The following is a 24,198-nucleotide window of genomic DNA, read 5'->3' as shown; positions in this document are numbered from 1 at the left end:
AATTTGATCAAATAAAAAGTTGAAAGGCTGGATTAGTATCTATTAAATGTCACAGTGATTAACAGTGTATCTCGGTTGGACACAATTTCAAGAATCATCCTTTTCAATAAGCAATCCAATTGTAGGTGGGAGTCTGTATAGAAAATACTTTGATGAAATGGTTTCTGTATAAAATTAGAAGCGATGAAGAACTGTAGGTCACTTGTAATGTCGCATGTATAAATGTCCATTCCATCCATCCATTCGCTTCTGCTTATCCAGCTGTCATAGGGCGAGAGGCGGGTTACACCCTGGACAGGTCGCCAGTCTGTCGCAGGGCCAACACACAGGGACAGGCAACCATTCATACTCACATTCACACCTAGTAGTAATTTTGGATTATCCAATTAACCTATCCCCACAAGCTGCATGTCTTTGGACAGTGGGAGGAAGCCGGAGTACCCGGAGGGAACCCACGCAAACACGGGGAGAACATGCAAACTCCACACAGAAAGACCCCGGCCTCATGGTGGAGTTGAACTCAGGACCTTTTTGCTGTGCGGCAACAGTGCTAACAACCGTGCCACCGTGCTGCACCATGTATAAATGTCTTCAGTGAATAAAATAAATTTAAGGGTTCATGAAGTTTAATCACATAATATTTCAACATACAAATAATATAATATGTCAGTCTTAAACAGTCACTTAAAAACTGGGAGGTTGATTTAAGGTACAGTGTGTAGCTGTAATCTCACCACTAGATGTCAGTAGATAGCAGATTGCAGTCAAATTAATTCTGTGTTTAATTCTCCTCTCATTTCAAGTACATTTAGGGGGGTAGTGTGAATGCTGCAGGCCAAACAACTATAACCGCTGTTTATGTGCAGTGATTCTAGCAGAAGGAAATATTGAAAATCCAAGAGATTATTGTTTTATCTTTTTTTTATTGGATATGCTGCAAGTCAACATCACCAAGTGTCTTGTTGACAACAACACAGCTCTGTACCACTCTCTGATGTAAAGACAAAATAAAAAAATCAATACAAAAATACAAAATGTAAAAACAGAATAGCTAAACTCCAAAAATGTTCATTAACATAGAAAACGTTTGTTCATTTGCTAATTATTACTAAATATTTAAGGACATTTTACTAAACAAACATCCGCTACATCCACATTAATGAACAATAAAAAATTATTATTATTATTATTATTATACTCAAAATTATGGCACACATATTAAAAAGTATTTCTGTGGGGCAAACAGCAAACGTCTGCACTTTACACTTAATTATTTCTGCAGTGAAACTTCTTTAAAATGCTTAAAAGCAACAAAGAAAACAAAATAATGAACACAAATTACAACACTATTCCCTAAAATCCTGCACAGAGAGTGACCTGCCTTGGTGGAGGTCTGAATTTCCTGAGTGTCTTTTGTTGGAAAATGGTTCAGAGAACTTCAAATCATGTATAAATAAATATACTTACCTATACAGACAAAAGGCTAAAATAAAATTTGGTAGACAAAATTTGAGAGTATTAAAGATGATGACGATCTTCTGATCTCTTCTCTTGACTGAGGGAGAAACTGATCCTGATTCAGTGTCCTTATCATTATTTTTCTGCAAAGTAAAGCAATAATGACTCTGACACTCACTAGTCTCCTTCATTCTGCTTAGTGCACAATCCCAGGATATGGTGAAACCCTCCATGCATGGTATGGATGGACTTGTAGCTGTCCTTGATGTCTGCATTGTTGCCTTCTGCCAGTGCAGTTCGCTCAGTTCTGCTTTCCCTCTCTTTGTTACCATCTCACTACACTTCTCCAGTCAGTATGACATCACAGTGTCATTGCTGTATATCCTAGTGGTATGGATCAGTGAGTCTATGTCTCGTTCACTCTTGGCATACAGCTTGATGTCATCCATATAGTTGTGGTGGCTAATGATTGCTTGATTGTGTAGTTGATATCCCTAGCCAGTCTTGTTGATGATCTGGCTAAGGGGGTTCAGGCCTATGCAGAACAGCAGTGGGGACAGTGCATCTCTCTGGTAAATCCCACACTTGACCACGCACTTGGCTTCAAGTTGGCCTCTAGCATTGTTCACCACATCCCCATTGAATTCCTGATGAAGGCTCTTAGGGTCCTGTTGTTCTTGTATTTCTAGGCATTCCAGGATCTGTGTGAGTCATAGGCTTTCTTATAGTCAGTCAATAGGTTGACAGTACATAGGTTCATGAACCTGGTCTTATACTCACAGATGAAGAAAAGCACTTCTGTCAAACTAAGTGCTCTCAAAGTTGTTACAGCAAAGATCCTTGAGATATAAAAGCTCCCTGGATGGTGATGGATGGTTGGAACTGCTGCGCTCACAGGCAGAGTCATTTGTCTGAGCTGAAGCTGAGGGTATTATAGCCCGGGTGTCCTGCCTCTGATCGCGTTCCCTTTTAGTTTCTGCTCTGACACTGTTCATGTCTGTCAGGAACTGGAAGGTTTTTCAGTTGATCATAGATTGAAGTGATCATAGATTGAATTCAGTCTCTCCATATACTGACTCCTCTGTCTGTTGTTTTTGCAATTAGTGCTGCCACCCTGTGGTTGAGGGAGAGATGTCTATGAAGACAAAGTACAGACTGTACAAAGGCAGAGGCATGTGACAGTGTTAAAGATGGCAACAATCTTCTGACCTCTTCTCCTGACTGAGGAGGAATCTGATCCTGGACGGCATCCTGATTTAGTTTCATCATCATGCTTTTTCTGCAAAAAAAGAAGTGACCAATAATAAAATCTTAGAACACCGCCCGGTGTTTCAGTAAGATAGGATGAGTAAACACTGCCTCATAATGACTAGAATAAACACAAAACATATTCTTTTTTTTTTGTTTCCTTCCTTTGAAAATTTTCTGATAGTGGATTATTTATAGTGAAAATTATAAATATCTGTTGCTGCTTTTTGATATTTACCAAATTAGAGGTATGAATTATGGGTGATATGTATGACACACACTTTTAATCGCACAATACATAATCTGACAGTTCATAGCAAAGAAAAATGTGAAAATTGTCTTTGAAAGTGAATGTAAACAGTTGCGTATACAGTTATTGTGTTTTTCAGTCCCATTACTGACACATCCCAGTTCTTTAAGTATTGTTATTATTGTGGTTATTGCAATAATAGGGTTGAATTTTGGAACATCCTGTTATAACAGGATATAATATTCCCAATACAAATGAAAATAGCTAAAGTAATACCACCAGTTCATAAATTACAAGCCTGTTTCTCTACTTTCACAATTTTCAAAAATACTGGAAAAAGTTTTCATTAACAGACTTGACAAATTCATTGATAAACATCAAGTAATAATGGACAGTCAGTATGGTTTCAGACCAAACAGATCAACATCCACGGCATTAACTGAACTAATTGAAAATATCATTAATAATATAGTTCAAAGAAAATGCACAGTTGGAGTTTTTGTTGACCTAAAAAAAAAAAAGCTTATTATTTGATAGACAAACAAACAATTTGTGAAGATTGGTGAATATCAATAAGAGTGCCTGGACAGTGTTTGTGGCGTTCCACAGGGGTCAGTATTGGGACCAAAACTGTTTATCCTGTACATCAATGATATATGTAAAACATCTGATATATTACAGTTTGCTTTATTTGCAGATGATACAAATATTTTTTGTGCTGGAGAGAATTCACGGATTTTGGAAATTGTCACACAAGAAATAATTAAACTGAAAATGTGGTTTGATAGCAATAAGTTATTGCTAAACTTGAATAAAACTACATTTGTGTTATTTGGAAATTGTAAAAGAGATGCTGGAGCAAATTGTTGATAAATAATGTTGAAGTGGAGCAAGTTTCTCATACAAAATTTCTGGGTGTGATAATAGATAACAAATAGATAACATTATGTAAAACTCCGAAAAAAGCAATCGGGATGATTACTAAAGTAGGATTTAGAGACTACACTAACATTATGTTCTTAAAATTGAAAATCCTGAGGCTTATGGATCTTATAAAATAAAAAACAGCAGAGATTATGTACAAAGCCAGATATAATATGTTACCGGGAAATGTACAAAGGATGTTTTTTGACAGAGAAGAGGACTATGATTTGAGGGGAACATTTAATTTGAAGACTCTTAAAGCACAGACAAGAGTTAAAACCTTTTGTATTACCATTTGTGGAGTAAAACTGTGGAACAGTTTTCCTGTGGGTACAGCAATGTTCAAGCATTAGTCCGTTCATAAAGATGTTTTGAAACGTGCTTTTGGAAGAATATGAAACTGATAAAGCTGATGAAGATAGTATATATAACTATGCTAAATTGTATCTGAATTATATCTATCACTGTAGCTATGGTTATACATGTCCTTCAGCCTGTCTTTATTGTGTGGGGCTAGTGATGAGGGGAAGTTGGGGTAACATCGAATATGTTGATTCAATAGAGTGTTGAGCGTGGGGTAGGGATTAATAAGTAAGTACATACGTCTTCCTACTGCATTTTGGACTTACAGTGGTATGCAAAAGTTTGGGCACCCTTGATAATTTTCCTTCGTAAATCACTGCCTATTTGGATCAGCAATTTCATTTAAATATATCATGTAGCAGATGAACACAATGATATTTTATTGTCACTGTTACAAGAACAATGAAAGGCAGTTTGGCATCTCTCCATGTGTGTGAAGTACACAGTAGCTTAAGTATTAAGTAAGTAGATGTTCCTTTTACAGAAATAACAGCCTCTAAACACTTCCTATAGCTTCCAATGAGAGTCTGGATTCTGGTTGAATGGATTTTGGACCTTTCGTCTTTACGAAACATCTCCAGTTCACTCAGGTTTGATGGTTTCTGAGCATGGACAGCCCGCTTTAGGTCACACCATAGATTTTCAATAATATTCAGGTCTGGGGACTGAGATGGCCATTCCAGAATGTTGTACTTGATCCTCTGCCTGAACGTCTTAGTAGATTTTCAAGAACCTGCTGATACTGACTGGAATGCAACCCAACTTTAGCAAGATTCCCAGTACCTGCACTTCAGCCCCACAGCATGATGGAACCGCCACCACATTTTACTGTGGGTAGCAAGTGTTTCTCTAGGAATGCTGTGTTCTGTTTCCACCATGCATACCGCCTCTTGTTATGTCCAAATAACTCAATTTTAGTTTCATCAGTCCACAGCCCCTTATTCCAAAATGAAGCTGGCTTGTGTCACTGGCTTGCACAGTGACACCATCTGAAGCAAGATGATGTTGTAGGTCTTTGGAGCTGGTCTGTGGGTTGACTCTCACGATCCTTCGCCTCTACTTATCTAAGATTTTTCTTGACCTGTCACTTCCAGCCTTAACTAGAACTGTGCCTGTGGTCTTCCATTTCCTCAATATGTTCCTCATAGTGGAAACTGACAGCTGAAATCTCTGAGATAGCTTTTTGTATACTTCCCCTAAACCATGATGTTGAGCAGTCTCTGTTTTCAGGTCATTTGAGAGTTGTTTTAGGCTCCCATGTACCCACTCTTCAGAGAAGACGCAAAGAGGAGAAAAACTTGCAATTGGCCACCTTAAATACGCTTTCTCATGACTGGATTCACCTGTGTATGCAGGTCAAGGGCCAATGAGCTTACCAAACAAATTTTATGTTCCAATAATTAGTGCTAAATGTATTCAAATCAATAAAACATCAAGGGTGGCCAAATATATATGTATATATATATATATATATATATATATATATATATATATATATATATATATATATATATATGTGTGTGTGTGTGTGTGTGTGTGTGTGTGTGTGTGTGTGTGTTGCAGTATTTGAACGGTGTAATTTATTTAACACAATGAAAGTACGATAGACATTACTCACACACAATATTAAAACCACCTGCTCAGCATTGTTTCGATCCCGTTTGTCCACCAAAACATTCATAAAACAGAATAATTCAGCTTGTTCTGCTACCTCAGTCCTCAATCTGATACAGATCTGAGGAGGTTTTAAGGTTGAATATCTGAGGTTCTTGATTGAGTTCTCAAGATGTTCTTCAGAGCAGCCTGTGAATTAGGAGAGTGGGCAGTCTACTAATTCACAGGTTTATTGTTTGATCTAGAGTTCCCTCAGTCCACATGTGAAGTTGTCTTTGAGCAAAATACTGAACTCCAAATTACTGTGCATGCATCAATAATCACAAATTATATTAGATTTTTAAGCATAGTATACACGAGTGAATGCAGTTTGTTGTATAGGTATGCAGTAAAATTGAGGTCACTGCCACTGAAGTATGAAACCATTGTGCATTTTTAGTGTGTTTATTTTCTGTTCCTGTTTTATTTTGTACTCCTCATTGGCTCTCATTTTTGATCTTTCACTTCCTGTATTCCTGTATTACCCCACCCATGTGAAAATCTACATGAATGGAAGGACTCAAAGATTGTATTCTCCAAACAGAGACAACATACACATGAGACCCCATATAACCTCTGGGATCAAGACCTAACCCTAACCCACTATGCAAAGTGATATTGGAGTCACGTTTTTCATATGTCATTTTTGGACGTCAAATTTTGATACACACTGAAGGGGTTGTTTTGTAATGTCTGATGTTGATGTCCGTAGGCCCGCCATGTACAGGCTATTTATAGTCCAAATGTGGTCGTTGTGGACAGATCTTATTTTTATACTGCTTCTGTAGTCCCATGTTTCCAGAGGGTGGAGGGCATGTTTCCTACAGGCTAGGAAGTTATTGGAAAATGATCTAGAAAAGTATAACACTTTCTGAAATGGGATTGATCATAACAGTTATGTATGAAGGAATGCAGAGCGATTAGCGGACATCTCCAAGATGACGCAAGCTCTTGAGCTAAAACAAAAGTGCACGTCTATAAAACATCCAGTGTTTAGTGGGACGACGTCTTCTTTGTTATTTTAATGGGGTTTTTTTCCAAATGTATGATGAATTTGTACAGAATGAGTTCAGCTTGCATTCTTTTGTAGTTGTAGGATGTAAATGTACATGTTGGCGAAGGGTTGCCTCAGAGAAAAGTGAATGACAGCTTTGACTCTAACCACTTTTAGCCAGTTCTTTACTACTGTCATTGTCACTTTTTGCCTTGTTGTATATAACAATAGCCCCCCTGCAAGAAAGCACAGCGGGCTGATTCACAACTTTAAATTCAGAGCAGGTTTGCGGTGCTTACAGAAGTAGTGAAAAAAAAAGTCTGAGCTCTTTCATCCTTGAAGTTTTCAAAGATAGATAATAATACATCATCTTATTAAATAAAAACTTGCATTTAGCAATGAAAAAGATCTGAGCTTTGTGCAATGAGGCACTGAGCCTGTGATCACTAATGTAATGATTTGCTTTAAAAACATCATAGAAATATGACAATATTAATCATCACATCTATGAACGCAATGGTATAAGCCACAATATCACATTTCTATTTCCCTCTTTACTTATTTAAAACAAACTTTAAACACTTTCAATGTAGGAAATAGAAAATAGAAAATAGTGCTTTATAATCCAATCAGTCATATATGTACTGAGAACACTTCTACAGACAAACAAAAAATAATCTCATTCATTATGAAGATAAAAAGGTTTTACTCACCTGTAGAGAAACACAGCCAGTGTGATGCAACACAGAAGGAATCCAATTGCAGGTGGGAGTATGTATAGAAAATACTTTGATGAAGTGGATTCTGTATCAAAACAGCAGTGAATTAATTTAAAATGCTTGGTTGACCTTTGCTAGAATTGACTGGATCTGCTTTTTGTCTACCTACCTTTGGGGTTCTCAGACACAGTCAAATTCCATGTAAAGCTGTGTAGGCCACGTTTGCCTGTTATGTTACATGTATAAAGTCCTTCATCTTCAGGCTGAGCGCTAAAAATAACGAGCTTTGTAGGAAACTCGTGATTTATTTTCAGTCTATGCAATGAGAAATTTGAATAGGTGCGATTCAGCTCAATGGAATAATGAAAAACAGATCTTTTGTTAGTCCAGGTGATCAGTGTTGCATTTGTCTTGGATATGTTGCAAGTCAGCGTCACTGAGTCTCCTCGGGACACCAGCACAGCTCTGTGGTCGTTTTTAACGATCTCTATAGTTTAAAGGAGACAATCATTCAATATAAAATTCTATCTGCACTTCATCTGTAAAAAAGTGAATCTCAAACACAAATGTGCTCTTTACCTGCAAAGACATCCCACATCACTAACAGCTGAACGAAGAGCAGTGCTGCTCGATTTATAGTGAACATCGTGATCATCAGACAGAGAGAGAAACAGACCTGAACTTCACCGTCAGCTGTATTGATATCTGAGGAGGAGCCGCAAAAAAAGGAAGTGGTTACTTGCTGTAGAGTTGAGCTCTGAACTAATGTATGTGAATGTATCACCATTTGTTGAAGCGATAATTTACATTTAAGTAATGTATGCAATGATTCAGAATTGTCACAACTGAAGTATATTTCTTCCAGAAACTTAACACAATTATATTGCAATTAATTTCCTCTTGTAATTTAGTCACTCATGTCATAAATGGAAAATATAAGCTGCACCTGAGTAAAGGAGCATTTTTCAACTGCTAAAACTGCATCTGCATTGTTAATCAGTCTTTACCCACCAGATAAAAACTGGACCTGCAATGATTTTCTTGCATTGCTCAGTTTGTGACACAACTGTGATTGTTCTGCTTTATGACTGTGAAGTAGAACAATTAACAACAGCAGGTCATTTTTATGGAAGACATTTAGATATGTCATAATCAATAGTTCACTGTTACGTGACTCAATAAAGAATTATTATTAACATTAATATGTTTTCTATTAACAGTCATGTATAAATATTCATTAGCAGCTGACTGATGACATTTCATCTCAGGACTGTGTGATTTTGAACAAACTGTTCTTGTGTAGTGACTTCCTGACTTTCTGCTTTTGCTGTGTTGCACGTGTTCTGGTGAAAATGTGAATGTTTTGAGAGCTAAATAACTAAACGTTATCAGGACCTTTCAGGCTCTAACTGATAATGTCAGCGATAATGTCTAAAAGGATCTGCTTAAACATCATAGATTGAATTCAGCCTGCCACCTCACTGGTGTGTTTGTTATTTTTACAACAAGCAGTGCCACCCTGTGGTTGAGAGAGTTGCTGCCTATAACATGACAAACATCTTCTGTTCTCTTCTCCTGAGGGAAACTGATCCTGCTTCAGTGTCCTCATCATAATTCTTTCTGCAGAGTAAAAGTAGTGACCAATAATAATATCTTAGCACTTTCCAGGTGTTTCAGATACCTAAATATATGAGATAAGATTAGTAACACTGCCTTATAGTGATTAGTATAAACACAAGAGATTTTTTTTCTGTCCTTCACTGTGAGGATTTGATGATAACGATGATTTTTATGGTGCACGGGTTCTGGTGAGAATGTGAATGTTTTCAGAGCACAATAGCTAAACCTTAGCAACACCTTTCAGGTGTTAAATGTAGAGTGTAAAACCACAGTTGCAAGAGTCAAACACACCTCCTCTTGCTGTGTATAATGCTCCCCTTAAGCTTTGTTTGATAACTGAATTAAAAACTGTTTCATTAGAAACCCTGGTGATGTCAGTGACATAAGTCTCTTTACACAATCACACATATTGTCCCACTATTGACACTCTGGTTACCACCTCAAACTTTTTTGTTTTTATGGTTTTTGTATGTTGTTTGTTTGTTTTTTTGGTAATGCATTTGAAAAACAAAAACAAATTTCATAAACTTAGTGTGTGAAATTAAGAAAGCTGTGTCCCACAGGTCTGAGGTGAATAGCCACATTGCTATAAGCTGATGGGACGGAAACATTAACTCAAATAACCGTTGATTACAGCTGAGTTATGCAGAAGAGCATCTCTGAGCACATGATATGTCAAACTTTGAAGTAGATGGGCTACAGATCACACCAGTTTTCACTCCTGTTAACTAAGAACAGGAAACTGAGGCAACAGTTAGTACTGGCTCACCACAGCTGGGCATCCAAAGATTGGTGAAATGTTTCCTGATGAGTCTCTATTGCTGTTATATCCAAATAATAATGGATACTTTATGGTGGTGGCTATAACATGGTGGATCCGTGCTGCCTTTATCAGCAGTTGGCTGAGGAAGGCTGCTGGTGTTGTAATGGTGGGAGGGTCTTTGTAAAAACTGAGCGAAATGTCCACAGCCAAGATGAGTATTTTTTGTCCACCCCTTTATGACCACAGCGTACCCAATTTCTGGTGCCGGCTTCCAGCAGGGTAACGCACCAAGTCCAAATCTTGTCAAACTTTTTTTTTAAACATGAAAATGTGTTCAAGGTACCAAATGCCCTCCACAGCTTCTTGTGGAGCTTCCTGTGAAGGGCATTTGAGACTTCCTGCCATTCAGGACATTTATCTTCAGCGATGCCTCCATAAAGCACACAGCATCATCAAGGACGACAGCCACCCAGCACATCAGCTCTTCTCCTTGTTACCATCTGGCAGACGTTACAGGAGCCTGTCGGCTCGGACTACAAGACTTAAAAACAGTTTCTACCATCAAGCCATACGACACCACAACACTTAAACACACACAACAACTCCACAGGACGCACTCAGAAGCTACCCTGCAGCTTCACAAGTACTCTGTTTAATCTGCACTGGTCACTCCACTTTATTGATATTTATATTTTAAAAAAAGTGCAATACTGTAACAACTGCCATAAAAAACAAAAACTTTTGTACTGTTTAGTTTGTACTGCTGCTTATTTCTGTGCAATATCCCATCTGCCCCCCCCATTCCTATTTAAGATTTTCTTTAGTTAATCACTAGTGTGTACATATATTTATATATATATACACACATATATATATATTTAGTCAGTTAACTGAAAATCCTTTTCCTTTACTACATTTTATTAATATTTTGCTCTTTACTATTTTTCTATTTATTTTTTATTAATTTATTTTATTTTTTTCTACTGTACCATTCTACTGAGTGACTGTCTTCTGCTCGTCAAATACATTTCATTGCGATGTTGACCCTGTGCTAACTTGCATATGACAAATAAAACTGAAACTGAAACTGAACTGAACAGTTAGCATGTCTGTTGACCAGAGCACTTTTAAGATGTGGTGGGATGGTAAAGTCACATCAAGGAGCTTACAAATCCGCACAAATATGCTATCATGTTCAACCAAAAGCCCATCACCCCTGTTGCCATGAAGAATTAGATTAGCTCTGAAACAAAAATTACCATCTAATCTGATACTAACAAGGTGTACCTAATAAAGTGGCCAGCTAATAGTGGTCAGTTAAGTTGTATATTCGCAATAAAACTGAGGTTTTCTAGATTTTCAAAATAATGTTAAACATTGTATATGTGTTTGAATGCAAGTGTGCGTGTGTGCGTGCGTGCGTGCGTAACACTCTTCAACGTATGATTTCCATCTTTGTGGCCTTGCTGTGGAAAATGACACCTTATCGTGCATTCTGCTCTACTGCAGGTTTAAAGTGAGGAAAGAAAATGTTTTTAAAAACCTTATATGTTCAATGGAAATGGTGTTAGATAATGCAAAACCTAATAAATAACTGAACCCGTTTGAAAAGTCTAATCAGATCCCAAAATGACTCACTAATTAGGAAACTATGTGTTATGAGTAACAGCCTGCATGACATACAAAAATGACTTTTGTCTATCCACCACACATGCAGAACAAGGGTCTAGCAGTACAGAAGGTGCTTCTCGTTTCCTTTATTTCTGCCCACACACAGGGTCTCACACTGCAAAGAAAGAGTACAAACAGGAAATTCACACTTTTCAAAGGTGTTGGAGAAAAACACTATCAGTATATTTTAGTTATTATAGCCTCATCGTGAATCACAGGTATGCTAAATATAAACATGTCATTTTTCTTCTACTAGGTGTTGTAATCGATTCCAATTAATGTTCATTTTATCAATAGATCACAGTGTTTGTTATTATTCTCAGAAACAAGTCCACTACAGCATCAGGTACACTAAAGACAGAGGAAGTTCTTTAATCGTATTGTGTGGCTGCAGATCGAGCTCTAATCACCTTTCTCCTACCTCACAGGCAAAGCACAGTGTGCACCGTGTGCTTTCAATGAAAACAAATTCTGTTACTAAACTCGGAAAATGTGCATCAAAAACTTGTGCTGTACCTGTGAGGACATGGCACACAGCTAAGCATGAATTAAAGAGAATGTCTGATTGATCTGGATCAAACATGATTACAGACAGACAAAGTGAAGCTTCACTTCTATGTGTGCTTTTCAAGGTGATGCCAAGAACAGGAAGTGGTTACTTGCAGGGGACAAAAAAGCCGTTCATTTAACGATGCATGAAGTTTAAGCACATGACAAATTAAATCATAATCAATATAATATTTAAACAATAATTCGATATAAACTAGTTATAAACAAAACATTATGTAATATATAACTATTACAACAAGTGTTCCGGGAGCACAAACCTCCACCAAGGGAGCAGTTTTTACATTTAAGGGGATAGTACTTTTATGAAAGTTTGACCCTATTTCACTCATATCCTTTATATGTTGTCAACACAACCAATGGTAGCAATAAACAAAGTTTTAAACAGCTACGTATTACACTTGTAAGAATCATCATTAAGTTGACCTTGAAGGCCTCAGTGGACATAATCAAAATGTTAAAGGATCGTTAACATGACCCCACTCGTGAAGGTTTTATCAGAATTTCTTTCAAGTTATTTTGTTTACAGATGGAATAACACTCACACACACACACACACACACACACACACACACACACACACACACACACACACACACACACACACACACGCTATAAAAAAAATATACACAATCACTCTGGAACAAGCTTATAATGAAGACCTAGATGGAAAAAACATTAACGAGCTTGAGCTGAGAATACATTATTGTCATAACGTGAAAACTTTAAGGAAAATTCTTGAACATTTAAGTTACACTTGGAGTCGACTTGTTCTGATTCACAGTTTCATGTCATCCCTATTTATTTGGTAGACCTGCAGTTCATCCTGTCTCTGAAACAACATGTTTAGTTCCCTTCTCGTGTTCTTTAATACAAACCTTCTTCTAATTGGCTGCTTCGTGTAAGCAGAGGGATTTGTTCTATTGGCTATAGTAGCACCGTTGTCCTCCCTCTGATGGTGCCCCCTTAAAATCCCCTTCATTAAAACTTTTTGTGTGGATTGTTAATCTGCTTAGACATTATCATAGATTGTATTCACCCTCTCCATATAGTGATGCCTCTGCTTTTTATTTTCACAACAAACAGCGCCACCCTGTGGTTGAGGAAGAACTGCCTGCAAGGACAAAAAGAGAAAAATAAAAATCAGTGCAGGTTCTAAGATAGAAAATAAAGGCAGAGACATGTGAGTGACCATCTTCTGACCTCTTCTCCTGACTGGAGAGGAAACTGATCCTGGACCAGATCCTGATTCAGTGTCTTCATCACAATTTGCACATCCTACTGTAAGAAACACAAAGCATGCAATAAACACAAAACATTTGCCAATGTGAGAAATTAAGTAATAATTTTTTAACATCATAAATCTGATAAATACTGTTCAATCACAACATTAAAACTATCTGCCCAGTATAGCTCACCCCTTGTGCCACCAAAATGTCTATAAGCAGGACAAATGCGCGTGCTCTAGCACCTCTGTTATGACAACAGATTAATGTCTTTGTGTTCTCAAGATTTTCTTTAGCTGTGGCTCAGGTAGGTGCAGGTAGGTCTATTAATTTCCATGTTATTTGTTTAGTCCCGAGTTCCCTGAATGTCCTCATCAGGTCATCATGCACAAAATACCAAAAGCTAAACGGGCCTACAAGCCTCCCTTGGATGGAGTATATCAGATTTTTAAAAAGCATAAATGTGTCTGAATGCAGTTTGTTGTATGGAAATGCTTTTCTCAGTAAAACTGAAGTCACTGCCACCAAAGAGTACTTGTGAGAACCCTGCAGAAACTTTAGGCTGCATGTTTTGTTCCGTTTTCTTGCATTATTTCTGTTCCTGTTTTATTTTGTACTCATCATTCTCTCTCATTTCTCATCTTTCACTTCCTGCATTCCCTACCTTTGTGGTTTCCTCTCATAATGTGTTCTGTACCTGCCTCTGTCTCCTGTGGACTTATAAACTGTGAGTTCTTGTCCTCGCTGATAATCCTTGCATGTATTCAGCATTCAACAGTGCAGTCTTTCCTGTTGCATGACTCATATTTTGTTGGATTAGTTACCAAACCTTGATTTACAACAATAGATATCAGATATTTGAATATTTGATTCTGAACCTATGGATTCTGAGCTCTTTCGGTCTCTGCTCCATAGAAAGATACATCATCAAAAGGCTCTGATGGCTGATTTAGTTAATGAACACCAAACTACACTCCAGTTCTGTCTTTTATCTAATACGGTGCAACCTTCAAATATATTTCAAAAGCTGAACATATAACTGAGACTAAACGGTCTGGTCAACATAAAAAAAATGATCATTTCTAATTTGGTGTAAAGTGGGAAAAAAAGACAAAATGTTACAAAGCGTGTGAGATTATTGATCGAATCAGTCTAACCAGTCTTAAGCAGTACTGATTATTCAGAACTATCCTCGATTACATTCATGTATTCATTCTTACAATTAAGTAGTTAAAAGGTTTTACTCACCCACAGATAAAGACAGCTAGTGTGATGCCACATAGAATGATTCCAATTGCAGATGGGAGTATGTATAGAAAATACTTCGATGAAGCGGAATCTGTATAAAATCAGCAGTAAATTAATTTCAAGTGCTTGTTTGACCTTTACTAGAAGTGATTAGCTCTGTGTTTTGTTCTACCTACCTTTGGGGTGCTCAGACACAGATAAACTCCATGTAATGCTGTATATGCCACTTCTGTCTGTTATGCTACATGTATAAAGTCCTGGATCTTCAGGCTGAGCACTAAAAATAATTAGCTTTGTAGGAAACTCACGATTTATTTTCAGTCTATGAAAAGAGAAATTTGAATGGGTGCGATTCAGCACATTGGAATATTGAAAAACACATCTGCTGTTGGTCCAGGAGACTAGGGTCACATTATTATGTCTTATATTGCAAGTCAGCGTCACGGAGTCTCCTCAGGACACCAGCCAAGCTCTGCGGTCGTCTTTAGTGATTCCTATAGTTTAAAGGAGTTAATCAATTAATATAGTCATCGGTAATGACAAATTTCGATAACAGGATGAACATAATTATGTCTGTACCTGCAAAGACATGCCACATCACTAATAGCGGAATGAGAAGTGCTGCTTGGTTCAGTCTAAACATCATGACCATCAGACTGAGAGAGAAAGAGAACTGAACTTCACGATCAGCTATATTTGTATCTGAGAAAGAGCAGCAGGGGAAAAGGAAGCGGTTAGTTATTGTATTGCTAAGAACTGCCTGCGTACTTTTTTCACACGAGACGAGGTACGAGGAGGAACCCAGGACCCCTGCACCAACGTCAGGTCTTACAGTGGGTCCAAGGATTTCATCCTTCATACGTAATGGCAGTCAGGGTGTCACTGTCTAGCCTGTATAGGTCTGTGCTTCCCAACCATGGCCATGCCTCCCTAGACCATCACTGACCCACCACCAAACCGGTGATGCTCCACAGCTTCTCCAGACCCTTTCATGTCTGTAACATATCCTTGGGATCATACTGCTCTAATCTGTGGAAAGCACAGGGCACCACTGGTGGATCTGCCAACTCTGGTCTTCTATGGCAAATGTCAGTCAGGCTCCACAATACCAGGCAGTGAGCACAAGGCCCATTAGAGGATGCCAGCCCCTCAGGCCACACTCATGAAGCTTCTGATTGTTCAGCCAGAGACATTCACACCAATGGTCTGGAGGTCATTTTGTAGGGATCCTGCAGTGCTTGGTGCTCTTTATGTTTAGTTATGTTATTTTATTTTTTTGAGGAGTCTATATAATGATTCCCTTCAGCAACAAATTGTAACAACTAAATTGAGTATAATTATAATTAAGTGTTCTCACTTAGTTTTCCCTTCACTAAATAAATGTATCTGTGTTGAAGATGCTCCAAATGTTATATTATATAAACCTATCAAGCTAATGGAAGTTTAAACTAAGTACAAGTTTAATATTGGTCTTGAGGTTCTAAACGCACCCATCATGTGTGGGGCATAATTCTGATGGAAGAAATTATGACAACCGTGTCAAGCATGTGTAATTTCCTTCTTTGCGGCTTTGATGTGTGAAATGAGATATTATAGTAAACTTCGCTCTACTGCAGACTGAAAGTAAGCAAGGGGAAGTTCAGGGCAATCGGGTTTAGATAGATCACATACTGATCCATTGATTAATGATTAATTTTGAGTACTTTTAACTTTTCCATTCCAGCAAATGCAATGTAGATAAAGAGTTTAGCATCACTACCCAAGAAGCTTTTCAATTCCTTTATGTCTGCCCGGTCTTACAACCTTAACTACAAAGAAAGCACATGAACAGGACACAGTGTGTGTGTGTGTGTGTGTGTGTGTGTGTGTGTGTGTGTGTGTGTGTGTGTGTGTGTGTGTAATTAAAGAAGTATTATTGCTTTGTAGGCAGTACATGACTGATGACATACTCATTGCTTGGCTGCACGCATGCCCTCCAGTTTGTGCTATACTGCGCATGCGCGTTCTTCCCGCATTACTTTATTTGTGTACTTGCTGGGCCTGTTTCTCCAAAATGCTGTGTTAATGATTGCGGCCTATGGTTAACAGCTGTCAACCAGAGCACCCGGTCATATGTGCCAAAGTGAGAGCAGGTTCAGCTTAAAAACAGGAAAATATATATATGCAAATGATTTATTGTCATCTAATTTTGTCTCATTAGGTTAAGCAAACCATCCCCAAACTATTCATCACTGAACCATGATTAGTAGTGATTACCTGTTTTGCTTTGTTTATCCCTCCCCCCTTTCTCTCTCGTATTTGCAACTGTGAAAAAAGAACAATATTGTGCATACTTCAGTGAAACACAAGTCCTTAAGAACAATTATCCATTTCTGTAGACCTCTAGCATGCAATCAATCAATCAATCAATCAATCAATCAAGGCTTTATTCGCCACGTGCAGGTTGCCCTGCAGTGAAAATAGGACCCCCCCCCGACACATAGATATCTACTACAGGAAGCCTTTAACCCTTAACCACATACTAAAACACACATATAAACATGCACATGCACCAAACACCTTTCTATCACTTCAGAGGACTTCAAAGTGAGGTACATTTATTTTCCGGAAGCATATTTAAATTTTTGTTCCCCACATGTTTCACACACACCCCTGCAAACATAAGAGCTGCCTATGACTCACGCTTACATTTGACTTATACAGGCCTCAGAGAAAGATGTGATAGAAAAACTGTGATTAAACAAAACTCCAGGAGCAAAAAAAAAAAAAAAAAAAAAGGAAATAATTAAATGTGTGTATGTGTGTCTGCGAGTGTGTGATTCTCAATGACTGTGACTAGTTTCTGACCCTTTCAGGCATTGATGGATGATCGTGAATATTCGAGATGCCTCTTGGAAAGCCCCTGGCAGAAAACGGGGAGACATCAGAAGAGAAAATACCTCAGTTCTCTGTTCTGAGCGCAGCTTGATCCTCTCACATGTACGTGCACAGTGAATGAATTTAAATCTTCTATGAAGAAGACAGTTTTTATAATAATAGCTTGGAAAGAAAGAGCTGTTGTTGTTGGTTAGCTTCTCTCAGTTGCTTGCAGAACATGCTGTAAAAGTCTTTTGTTTTTCCCACCACACTTATCTGTTTTGGTGTAAATATGTACGTTTGTGCGTGTGTGTAGTACAACTGATAACAGCTGTATCAGCTTTTGCAGAATTTATCAATCAAACACTTCTGGGAAACTATATTTTTGCATTTTTTCTACTGATAGCTTTTTATGTTGCCGTTTTCACAGTGTTGCCTTCTAGAAAGAGATTGTGAACCTCCAATGCGGTTAGCGCTCAGGTAGATTATGGTTTCAGGTAAATAACTGTACAAACTGCTGTTGCTGTTCAATACCAGAAAGCCATCTTTTGCTTTGTGTAATAGGCTTTGATAGCCTCAACACAAAAGTGCAGTTTCGCATGGAAAAATGTTCCCAGTGAGTGATCTATCTAGCATTGCACTTTTAGAACCTCATTTTATTTATGATGCACAGTTCAATAAGAGTTATGGGTTTTCTATTGTGCTTTGTTCTGTTTTGTCAAACCCATGCATGCTCATGCGCTGAAGTAACCACAATGCATGATGACTGATAGCACTGCTGTAGCCACATAACGTCAGAGATGGTGTTCTCATTCCTTACTAACCTCACACACAAAGATTTTTATCTTCACATTTTCAAACTTGCCTTCAGTCCCATCTGACACTGACTCAGCTGATCACCTGAGGCCCTTTTTGTTATGTTCCCTCTTGCTTTCAGTGCTGGACAGCAAATTCTCTCTTTCCCTCCCTCTATCTGATTTTCTTTCATGCTTTTCTGTTTTCTTCTACCCAGTGTGCATTTTCTTGCAAGGGGATAAGTTCTGCCAGGATTGCCAGCTCTCTTAACAGGCATTCCCACTGGTTCTCCACCTGACATACCTGCTGTTGAGCATCTTGATCAACAGCAGGTGTTGATAATCTCCACTTACCTGAAATTTTTAAGGTCTGGTTTATTCACCCTCTGTTCACCAGATTGCTGCAGCAGTACATGCAGCATCACATTCAGGCACACACCTGTTTCTAGCTCTGTGTTTATCTGGGTATTTACCTTGGTTTTTCCTGTTCCCTAGGGCCCCCTGCTGTATCAGTAAAGTTTGGTTCTGGAAATAAACTTACCTGGAAACCATGCTCATTGTAGGAAAACAAAATGTCCTGCCTTGAAAAATCTATTCCGGGGTCTCCAACTCCAGGCCTCGAGTGCCGGTGTCCTGCAGGTTTTACATGTGTCCTTGGTCCAACACAGCTGATTCAAATGGCTAAATGACCTCCTCAACATGTCCTGAAGTTCTCCAGAGGCCTGGGCCCTGTTTCAGGAAGCCGGTTTGGAAAACTCAGAGTGAAAAACGACACTCACGGTTGAGTAACCCCGAACTGTCCAACTCGGAATATTCGGTTTCAGAAAGGCTGATAACAAGTAGTTCAGTCAACGCGGAGTTGCTTTAACCCCAAGTGAAGCGCGCGGACGAGGATACATAAAGCCCTGATAAGCGGAGCACAGATTAAGCGAGTCACCATGGAGACGGAGGGAAAGAAGGCGTGGTCAATGTATCTTACAGCGCTTGAAATTCTGATGGCAGCATATGCCGATAACATGCAAATTCCGCGGAAAAAAGTAACACAGCCACAGCTGCAAAAGAAAGAGAGCATGCATGGCAAAACATAGCCGACAGAGTCAATGCGTGAGTGTTAATTTAAACATTGATCTAGGGATTTCCACCCATTTAACACGTTATTTTATCATATGTTATTTTATTTGTTATTTTATACATTTTATTTTGTGATGTGATGTGAGCGCAGGTGCAACCCAACAGGCCCCAAACGTGCCTGGCAGCAAGTAAAAATGAAATATAAAAATATAGTCCAAACAGGTAAGGTGTAATTGTATTATGAGCCACAGTGCTTGGTCTGTTTGTCCGATGTAAATCAATTGCAGTTAGAGGCTACATTAATTTTCTTTCTGTAAGCACTTATTGAAATTATCTGAGCACATTACAAGTACATATTTGCTTACTCTGTATGCTCAAATGTGGCCCGTTATAGCCAACAGAAAAAAAGCGGAGGCCCGAAAAACAGGTGGGGGTCCTCCACCACCACCACTCACAGAGGCTGAGCAGTTGGCCCTCAGCCAAAACAGTGGGCGCCCTGTGGCCGAAGGCATCTCTGCGGGGACATCCTCTGAGTCAATAACCCCGCAAGACACAAGTGCCTACATAGGGGGTAAATTCAAAATAATACATGATGTGCATACATCCTTTCTTCACAGTGACCTTTGCAGTGCTGCTCATTCATTTGATAAACTCTTTACCATAATGGATTATTTTGTAGTGAAGTTATTTTCCTACTGATTTTGCCTTCCCTCAGTCTTGGTTGTCTTTGAGAGCATAATGACAATGAAGTGTAAGGTGCTTGGTATGTTTGTTAATTGCCATTTGGTCCCTTGTAAGTTATAAGTGACCTGTATAAACCTCATATTCTATCAGTTGATGGTGATGGTGTACTGCATCTGGTGCAGCCTCCTGTTGAGCCAGACCAACATGCAGTTGTGAGTAATACTCCACAGATTATATGAGTTTACAGTAGAACAGCAATGTTGTCTATTTCTTTACTGCAGGAAAATAATGAAGAAACATTGACAGCTGTTACAGAGGAGGAAGCAACAGAGACACTTTATGAGGTTTACATCTTTTAATACTTTGTGTACAGGAAATACAGGCGACCAATAAAGCCAGTTGAACAGAAAATCTGTTTATTCTTCTTTCAACATGTTGAGGTGATGGGTCAAAAGAAATGATTGTGACATATGGTGTCTCTGACTGCACTTCCATCTTGTATGTCCGTGGGAGGGTCAGGATGTTCATGGTTTGGATCACTGCTGATGTTTGGTTCAGAAGGACAGTGTTCTCCTCTAATTGTGGCAATGTTGTGAAGAATCACACATGCCACAATAATGTCACATGCCCTTTCTGGGGTGACCCTGAGTCTTTGCAGGCACTGGAACCGGGCCTTAAGCATTCCGATAGTCATTTCAATTCTGGCTCTTGTCCTGCAATTAGCCAGATTATATCGCTGCTGTGGGCCCGGTTCAGGGTCAGAGTAAGGGGTAAGCAAATAGGGTAAACATGGATACCCCCTATCACCAAGCAAGTAGCCAGTGAACTCTCCTAAGACAGAAGGATACACTTCAGTTCAAATGTCCCTGAAGCAATTGGTCTTTATATATTTTAAAGTATTCTCAACTCACCATGTCCAAATTTTGTGCTCAGTGTACATTCACGGAATATTTGTGAGTCATGGACAGAGCCTGGCCACTTGGCTTCCACATTTGTGATAATGTTGGCAGCATCACATATGATCTTCACAGTGCAGAGAACACAAATTAGCATCCATTACTATGATGAAATAATTTGTTAGTTTGACATGCTACAGGGAACTATGTACCTGTACATTAATGCTGTGGAAAGACTTCCTGTTCACATAGTCTCCTTCATTTACTGAAGGAGCAATGATTGGAATGTGAGTGCCATCTGTACAGCCAATCACGCCTGGGAACCCTGAAAATAAATGTGCAATTTAAGTAGTAGTCCAAGTATCACCACATCATACATTAAGTTTTGGTCATCCTGATACCTGCAATTTTGTGGCATCCCTCTTTGATAAATCTTGTGGGTCTATGACCGGGGAACACCACAAACGAGTGCAGGAGACGTTTCAGTGCAACTGTAACATTCCTGACTGCCCGACAGACGGTAGCCTTGGAAACGTGCTCAGCGTCACCAATATTATACAGAAAGCTCCCGTTTGCAAAAAACCGAAGTGCAATACAAATAATATGTACAGAACTGAGAGAATGTCCGCGATGTGTCACATGCGTAATATTAGGCCTGAGGATGTTATTCAAATAACTTATAGATTGTGCTGAGAAACGGTAACGTTCGCACAGAAAATCATCAGGAAATGATAAAATGTCCAAACGCGCTCTGATCACTCTCTCCCGGCGGAGAGCTCTGCGGAGAATTTGGGCTTCACGATCTACTGGCTCTTCAAGGAAGGGACACGCCATGTCCGACACTTCCTACTGTCAGGTTTCCGACAAAGGGGCGGAGACAGTCAGGGTTAGTTGTAGTAAACCTGCTAGGGGGCAGGTTAGCTTCACGGAGTGTGTCGTCATAGTGACTCACTGAGGCTTCATCTGAACTCGCTTTGTGAAACCGAAAACCCAGAGTTTTCGTTAACTCAGGGTATACTTACTCAGTTTTTCCACTAAACCGGCTTCCTGAAACAGGGCCCTGGTAACGAACCAATCATGTAACTCAGGCGTGTTGACTCACAGTTATATCTAAAATCTGCAGGACACCAGCCCTCGAGGCCAGGAGTTGGAGACCCCTGATCTATTCTTTAGAAATGTTAGCGAATAAACAAGGATATTTACCAACAAAATGGAAAAATGTGATGTCTGCATGTCATCTTTTCTCTGGTCTTTATCCAGCCAAATCTCCTCACCAAGAAAAGTGTTGTTTACAGCAAATTCTGACCCTAGTTACTGTTGCTGTTCTATTAGCTTGAAGCTATCCGTCCATTCTCCTCTAAACTTTGACCTCAATAAAGCATTTTGCCAAAAGAACTCACTGGATATTTTTCTCAGACCATTCTCTGTAAACCTTAGAAATGGCTATGTGGGGAAAATCCCAGTGACTCAGCAGTGTCTGAAATACTTAGCCCATCTGTCACCAACAGCCATGCCACAAGTTTCTTATCTTCTTGTTTTTAACATGTTTCCGTGACCAAATGCACTGTGCTTGTGTAGAACAGCTCCACCTAAAGAACAATCGCTGCATGTTATCCAGCTTGTGCTAAATGTTTTGACACAGTAAGCCTAATTACTCATCAAGTCTGTAATCACCCACACAATTTATTACTGCACATGATATGTGTATATGTTAAGTATATCAGTGTGTTGTTGGATGACAGAAAAACCTCTTCATGAGACAGTATGTGTGTGTCTTTTTGATCAACAAAGATTTTAGAACGAGGCAATTTTAACACATACTTGAGACAAAACAGTTTTGCAAAACAGTGCGGTTTGCCTTTCTGCTTTGTGTTTAGCATTTTGACAAAATGAGTCACAACTGGGCCCCTTTTGTTGTTGTTGATTTTTCTAAACTCAACAACACACCACTTCATGGAAAAAAAAATGGGGCAGCGTTTCTTGTTTTGGAATCGAAACAACAAAAGTCTGCGATGATGGCTTAAAGCCATTTCCTGTTTCACTCACTGGTGTCTCAGCAAGACTGTTGAGCCTAATTTGAAAAGATGTAAGAGGAGATTGAAATCACAAGGGAATGTTTTATCAAAGGACATTCAAAATGAAGACTTTATAAACTATGGACTGCTTTAAAATTCTTAGCACCGTGGAACCCGAGCAACAATATTTAATTGTTTATAAGCCTCTTAAAGATTATTTCCTCTTCAGCTCTGCATGGTCCCTTGAAAGGGCGTGTGCAGCTCTCAGTGTGCATGCAGAACTCTGCATAATGCAGCCCATCTCCTCAGTCCTAATTCAATCTAACATGCTTTCAGGGTTCAAATGGACATTTCAATGTCATTATATCTTAAAAGCATATCCAGAAATATATTATGTGAATGCCCCTTTGTTAAAATGTCCCCTTTATTCTCTCCTTTTTCCATGCTTTCAAACATAGTTTAAACTTCAGGCAAGGACACTGCTGACTACTAGCATAGGCAGAGGAAATGACATCAATCTGCCATGAGGAACTTCAGTTCCATCCATGTTAAATTTAAGTACAAATAGCTGCATTTTTCTGGAAAAGAAGAAAAAAAATATTGTGGGGTTTTTTTTGTTTTTGTTTGTTTGTTTGTTTGTTTTTCTGTCGTTGTGTTTTGAGCCTACTGTGGGCAAAGATTCAGGAAATCGGTGTATACAACTGTGCTAAACTGTATTGAGAATAAAATATTCTCTTAGTCTTTGATTCTCCTCTTTTAGCCTCTCACAGTTGGTAAAATCACCCACAGACACTGAGAGCTGCAGAGCTTTGATGCAGAAAATGAAGAAAATCTTATCTGCAAAGGGAATGTTGCTAGCCGTGTGCACACATACAGCAGGTCCTTTAACATCAGCTACGCGAAACACTTCACAGCATGTTTTTAATTCACTTTTCTGCCCATGAAAAGGAGCTCGGTGCTCTGCATCTGCTCGGTGACACTTTAGCAGGTGAGTCTGGGGACTGAAACACCAAATCTGCATTTAGTGGACGCCCCATTCTCCCACTTAATCCATAGCAGCACGTTTTTATTTCCTGAAGTGTGTTTTGTTGTTTTATGTTATGTTTTATTGCGCGTTGTGTTCTTTGGTTTTGTTGCTGTGGCTTTAGTTTCACATTGCACAGCCCATTCTCATTCCC

General features: G+C 38.9%; 3 long non-coding RNA genes across 3 annotated transcripts; all 3 read right to left on the bottom strand.

Moving 5' to 3' along the window:
• Positions 1-860: 860 nt before the first annotated feature.
• LOC101465267 (uncharacterized) lies at positions 861-8,281 on the bottom strand. The gene is made up of 5 exons (XR_003024970.2): positions 8,189-8,281; positions 7,779-8,096; positions 7,604-7,694; positions 2,668-2,737; positions 861-2,572 (listed from the first exon to the last, which is right to left on the bottom strand). It is a non-coding gene; the product is annotated as an uncharacterized LOC101465267 (long non-coding RNA).
• A 4,945-nt stretch (positions 8,282-13,226) lies between these two features.
• Positions 13,227-18,970, bottom strand: LOC101465080 (uncharacterized). Its single transcript, XR_191194.3, has 7 exons — positions 18,896-18,970; positions 16,961-17,008; positions 15,284-15,406; positions 14,881-15,198; positions 14,705-14,795; positions 13,434-13,511; positions 13,227-13,344 (listed from the first exon to the last, which is right to left on the bottom strand). It is a non-coding gene; the product is annotated as an uncharacterized LOC101465080 (long non-coding RNA).
• Positions 18,971-20,385: 1,415 nt separating this feature from the next.
• LOC143412923 (uncharacterized) lies at positions 20,386-22,057 on the bottom strand. The gene is made up of 3 exons (XR_013093429.1): positions 21,218-22,057; positions 21,021-21,132; positions 20,386-20,940 (listed from the first exon to the last, which is right to left on the bottom strand). It is a non-coding gene; the product is annotated as an uncharacterized LOC143412923 (long non-coding RNA).
• Between the last annotated feature and the right edge of the window lie 2,141 nt (positions 22,058-24,198).

The sequence above is a fragment of the Maylandia zebra genome, linkage group LG16 (assembly GCF_041146795.1).
Source record: "Maylandia zebra isolate NMK-2024a linkage group LG16, Mzebra_GT3a, whole genome shotgun sequence".
Lineage (NCBI taxonomy): Eukaryota > Metazoa > Chordata > Actinopteri > Cichliformes > Cichlidae > Maylandia > Maylandia zebra.
This window is presented reverse-complemented; position numbering and strand designations above follow the sequence as displayed.